Below are 6,341 nucleotides of genomic sequence, written 5' to 3'. Positions count from 1 at the left end.
TTTGAAGCGACATTTACGTGATGAGACCAGAGTCTGCAGACGTGTGTGAGACTGTTGGAAGAAAAGCGGTGGAAATATGAAATATTTATTTTCTGTTGATCGGTTATAATTTCCAGTTTATTCTTTGCTTTCTTGCAAAATAATGCATTTTGTTTTTTAAATATTTAAGTACTGATTTATGACGTTCTATTTGCTTAAAAAGCTGTATGTATTTTGTTATATATATAAGTTTAAGTGAACAAATTTTCATGTATTTTTACTGTAGAAGCACAATATATATGGATTCTTCTTTTAAAAAAAGTAATAGTTGACAAAGATCTGACTTTATTGTCATGTTCAGCAGGTTTTGAAGTATAAGTGAATAAAGTTGAATGTATTTTTACTGTAAAAATATTGATTTATTGTCATTTAAGTACAGTGTATTAATGTCACGGTTAATCAAGCACAATATACAGGGAGTGCAGAATTATTAGGCAAATGAGTATTTTGACCACATCATGCTCTTTATGCATGTTGTCTTACTCCAAGTTGTATAGGCTCGAAAGCCTACTCCCAATTACGCATATCAGGTGATGTGCATCTCTGTAATGAGAAGGGGTGTGGTCTAATGACATCAACACCCTATATCAGGTGTGCATAATTATTAGGCAACTTCCTTTCCTTTGGCAAAATGGGTCAGAAGAGGGACTTGACAGGCTCCGAAAAGTCAAAAATAGTGAGATATCTTGCAGAGGGATGCAGCACTCTTAAAATTGCCAAGCTTCTGAAGCGTGATCATCGAACAATCAAGCGTTTCATTCAAAATAGTCAACAGGGTCGCAAAAAGCGTGTGGAAAAACCAAGGCGCAAAATAACTGCCCATGAACTGAGAAAAGTCAAGCATGCAGCTGCCAAGATGCCACTTGCCACCAGTTTTGCCATATTTCAGAGCTGCAACATCACTGGAGTGCCAAAAAGCACAAGGTGTGCAATACTCAGGGACATGGCCAAGGTAAGAAAGGCTGAAAAACGACCACCACTGAACAAGACACACAAGCTGAAACGTCTACTTGTAGACTGGGCCAAGAAATATCTCAAGACTGATTTTTCTAAGGTTTTATGGACTGATGAAATGAGAGTGAGTCTTGATGGGCCAGATGGATGGGCCCGTGGCTGGATCGGTAAAGGGCAGAGAGCTCCAGTCCGACTCAGACGCCAGCAAGGTGGAGGTGGGGTACTGGTATGGGCTGGTATCATCAAAGATGAGCTTGTGGGGCCTTTTCGGGTTGAGGATGGAGTCAAGCTCAACTCCCAGTCCTACTGCCAGTTTCTGGAAGACACCTTCTTCAAGCAGTGGTACAGGAAGAAGTCGGCATCCTTCAAGAAAAACATGATTTTCATGCAGGACAATGCTCCATCATTGCTGGCAAGAAAGGGTCTAAAAGAAGAAAAACTAATGACATGGCCTCCTTGTTCACCTGATCTGAACCCCATAGAGAACCTGTGGTCCCTCATCAAATGTCAGATTTACAAGGAGGGAAAACAGTACACCTCTCTGAACCGTGTCTGGGAGGCTGTGGTTGCTGCTGCACGCAATGTTGATCGTGAACAGATCAAAACACTGACAGAATCCATGGATGGCAGGCTTTTGAGTGTCCTTGCAAAGAAAGGTGGCTATATTGGTCACTGATTTGTTTTGTTTTTGAATGTCAGAAATGTATATTTGTGATTGTTGAACTGTTATATTGGTTTCCCTGGTGAAAATAAATAATTATAATGGGTATATATTTGTTTTTTGTTAAGTTGCCTAATAATTATGCACAGTAAAAGTCACCTGCACACACAGATATCTTCCTAAAATAGCTAAAACTAAAAAAGCCCTGCTCCAACTTCCAAAAATATTCACCTTTGATATTAATGAGTGTTTTGGGTTAATTAAGAGCATGGTTGTTGTTCAATAATAAAATTAATCCTCAAAAATACAACTTGCCTAATATTTCCGCACTCCCTGTATATTGATTCTTACATCTTTTTGATGCAAATTGTCCTTTTAAAATAAACTGAACTGTGTAGTAATGTCACTGTTAATCAAGCGCAATATATTGTAGCAAGCTCCAGTGAGTGTCAGGCAAAGAGAACAAGGGTGTCTTTTCCACACTGCCACAGACAGGTGACTTTAATTAACAGTACCATACAGGCTTGTTTAACATGTAAAACATGGTAACAGAGACAAATTCTCCCACACCTCTCAGTCATGGTGCCGAACTTGAGGACCCATAATGCACCAGTCGCTACATAATGTTAATTGATGTATACAAAATAAACCGCAACGTAATAGTTCACTAATACTTCAAAACCTGCTGAACATGAAAATTAAGTCAGATCTTTGTCAACTATTAAGGTTTATTATTTTTATAATAAAAAACATTGCGTAAAAACAGCTTTTTAAGCAAATAGAACGTCATAAGTCAGTACTTAAATTATTTCTACGACTGTAAATGAATTATTTTGCAAGAAAACAAAAGTATAAACTGGAAATTTTAACGGATCAGCAGAAAATAAATATTTCATATTTCCACCGCAACAGTCTAACACACGTCTGCAGACTTTGGTCTCATCACGCAAGTGTCTCTGGAATCTATTGAGAGAAAAGATACTTTAATGTCACCATATCAGAGTATTTTTGAGAATCTATCAGTGATAGTGTCCTTCCGTGTGTGACTTCTCTTTCACTACCGTAACACCTTCAGTGTTTATGAAGTGTTTATGAATTCAAAGCAACTAAAAGTGACACTGATGATGTTGCATTTTTAGGCTCAGTATCATCTAAAGATGTAATTCCCAGGACAACAGAAGTGTACATTGACGACGTCACAGCAACATTTAAGATCAACACAGGTTCTGAAGTTTCAGCTGTCCCAGAAGCACTTTATTCAAAAGGGAAATTTGGAGCCTTGAATAAGTCAACGAAGACACTGAAAGGTCCAGGAGGGATTCATCTGAAAGTCAAAGGCAAGTTTAACGCAAAATTCAGTAAGAATAATTCAAGCACTGTGGAAGACATATTTGTTGTTTAAGTTCTGAGCATGCCGTTGTTAAGTGGGCAGGCTGCAGTAGCATTACAGCTGGTTGCTAGATTGAACAGCATCAATCTTGACTCCAAAGAAGCCGTGAAACAAGTGTCCTAAACTATTTAGCGGTCTCGGAAAGATGGAGGGGGAGTACAACATTGTCTTAAAGGAGGGAGCTCAGCCATTTTCACGTTCAACCCCAAGGTGCGTTCCTCTGCCCCTGCTTCAAACATGTAAAAGAAGATATGAATCGTATGGAGCAAGAAGGAGTCATATCCAAAGTGGAGGAGCCCACAGACTGGTGTGCACCTATGGTGGTCGTGCCCAAGAGTTCAGAGGTAAATGGAGTCAGAATCTGCACCGACCTCACTGAGCTGAACAAGTCAGTGAAGAGAGAGAAACATCCACTGCCTTCTGTTGAAAGCGCCCTAGGACAGCTTGCAGGAAAGTGGGACGCTAATGCAGGGTTTTTAGAAAATATGTTGGAGCCAACAAACATCAAAGAGTTGAGACGTTTTCTAGGAATGACAATCCACCTAGCAGAGAAAACACGTCCACTCAGAGATCTTCGCAAGAAATCAAACATGTGGGTCTGGAGTTCGCAACAACAGCGGGCCTTCAATACCATCAAAGAAGAACTGACCACTCCACCAGGATTTGCTATATGACCCGAAATCAAAAACACTCTCTCAGCTGATTGGTCCTGCGCTTGGGGGCGGTGCTTCTACAGCAGCATGACAACACAGAGTGGGAACCAGTGGCGTATGCTTCAAGATCTCTGAGCAGCACTGAACAGAGGTACGCCCAGATAGAGAAAGAAGCGCTGGCTACAACATGGGCCTGTAAGAGGTTTGCAGAGTTTCTGATTGGAAAAACATTTCATATAGAGACAGACCATAAACCTCTAGTTCCAATGCTGGGAACAAAGAGTTTGAATGAACTTCCTCCTCGCATTCAAAGATTAAGAATGAGACTGATGAGGTTTTCATACACAATCTCAAATGTGGCAGGCAAAAGCTTTGCAACAGCAGATGTATTGTCTAGAGCTCCTCTCAGTAAGACGACAGGAGGACTACAGGAGAATGAGGTCAACTTGTATGTTGACACAGTAATGGCAAGCCTACCAGCTACTGAGAAAAGACTCTTGGAGATTCAAAAGCATCAAGAAAAGGACACAGTTTTCCAACAGCTGAAGAAATTATGTTTGGTAGGATGGCCGAGTACAGTAGAAGAAGAAATTTGATCTTTTATATCATTTTCAGGTGAGCTAACAATCCAAAATGGCCTTTTACTCTAAGGCAGCAGGATTGTTGTTCTAGTGTCGATGAGATCTGAAATCTTAACCAAACTATATGACGGACATTTGGGAATTACAGAATGCAGAGAAAGAGCCAAACAGGAGCCAGGATTTGGGAAAGAACTAGTACATCTGATAAAAAACTGTGAGACCTGTTGTAAAGAAAGAGTACAGTTTAAAGAAACGATGATGACGACTGAGTTTCTGTCCCGTCCATGGTTCATGGTACGAACCAACCTATTTCAGTTCAAAGAGAAACTGTATATAGCCATTGTAGACTATTTCCTGAAGTTTTACGATCCACAATATGCTTTAGAGAGTTTCAAGAAACTCTTACAAGAGTGGGATTTCTGCTATGTGACGTCAAGTCCTCATTTTCCTCAAAGCAACGGAGGCAGAGAGAGCACCTTGCTCTCATGGCATACCTCCACTGCAGAACTGATATAGTCCTACAGAACTCCTGATGGGAAGGAAAATAAGAACACGAGTCCTAGTTATTGCCAAAAAACTGGAACCTGAGTGTGTTGATGGTGATCGTCTAACAGTCACAGAGAAGACGTACAGACAGAAACAGTGGCAGTATGACAACAACAGACACACATGACATGTCACCACTGAGAAACGGAAGTCATTTGTGGATAAAAGATAAGAAAGAGAGAGGTACAGTGGTCTCTAAAGTGGACACTCCGTGATCATATTTGGTTAAGACGCCTTGTGGAGTTCTGCGCAGACTTCATCTTCATCGACTCCTGTGGGTCCATATGTATCAAACACCACCTCAGAGCCTGTGAACATTACTCATGCTATCCTGAAAGAAGACATCCAACAATTGGTTGAAGAAAGACAATTTCCGGACAGAATCAGAAGAAGTCCAAAATATTTGAAAAATCTCGTGTATCAACCAAGGGCAAAATAATCCCATTTCCAGACCAGAGAGAGGGCGGTCTACCCGACTCTCTTAGTTATGTTAATTTGGAGTTTAGTTAAAGTATTAAAAATAAAACTGAGTGTTTTATATTTTGTTCCATATTCAGAAAGGGGAAGGTAGTATTTGGTCAAGTCTTAGGTAGGAACTTATTATGTTGGTTGCAAGTCGAGGAGAATAAAAGAAGTCTATGAAGCTGCAAACGTGTCTCTGTGCTGCGCCTGACAAGCCTCCTAAAAGGGTTAATATTGTCCCTACAACAATATGACAATATTAACGTATAGACTGTGTGGAGTGGAGGCTAAAAAATAAATATTCTCATTAAAAAAGGGCAAACTATTTAAATACGACCTTGTTAATATTTCGTCCGGATGTGACGTCATATTGATAAGACATGACACGTTTATTACTGAAGAAGTTGTCCATCAATAAATTTGCTGGGTATTGCAGACATAAAGCTGAGCTCACTTTATTCTAACACTGAAAGATTCCGCTGCAAGGAGTAAACTTTACACAAACAGCATGTGACTGTGCATCGTTGAAAAACGCTGACAAAATTAGCATCTGACTGACACAGAGGCCCATTTACAACAGCGGTACGTTCAAATTATTCTAAAATAATAGGATTATTTTTGTTCTACTGGAGGTGGTTTGCTCTGACCATAGATACGGTAATCTAAGACAATTGATTCAGAAAAATACGATTTTTTTTTCTGAAATCCCTGCAAAATAAGTGTAAAGTGACTTCTTAAATAAAATATTTAAAAATGAACAAATCTATAAAATGGCAATTAAATGTGGAAAAGGCAAACCTTTAGGGAGGGATGTAACATTTATTGAATTCTGCAAACCACAACCCAAATGCTAACTTAAGGCAAGAACTTACTTACCTAGTGATTTGTCCTATACGGCCCTTCATAGGTTTCGTTTCTGGAGGTATTTATGCCTCAATGAGTTCTGATGCAGGTTTGACAGTGTTAACTTTTTGATTTGGAAAGACTTAAAAATAACCATTACTTACTTACTTACTTAATGAGCTCCTTACGATATGCATTGAAAAGACAAAAAA

The 6,341-nt window shown here is 39.5% G+C and overlaps 1 long non-coding RNA gene across 1 annotated transcript; it reads left to right on the top strand.

Moving 5' to 3' along the window:
• The first annotated feature begins 452 nt into the window (after positions 1 to 452).
• Positions 453 to 1,669, top strand: LOC148065594 (uncharacterized). The gene is made up of 3 exons (XR_015713403.1): positions 453 to 1,043; positions 1,174 to 1,208; positions 1,307 to 1,669. It is a non-coding gene; the product is annotated as an uncharacterized LOC148065594 (long non-coding RNA).
• The last annotated feature ends 4,672 nt before the right edge of the window (positions 1,670 to 6,341 follow it).

The sequence above is a fragment of the Callionymus lyra genome, chromosome 15, assembly GCF_982586985.1.
Source record: "Callionymus lyra chromosome 15, fCalLyr1.hap1.1, whole genome shotgun sequence".
In the NCBI taxonomy this organism is placed as follows: Eukaryota; Metazoa; Chordata; class Actinopteri; order Syngnathiformes; family Callionymidae; genus Callionymus; species Callionymus lyra.
The sequence above is the reverse complement of the archived record's forward strand: the minus strand, read 5'-3'. Positions and strand labels throughout refer to the sequence as shown.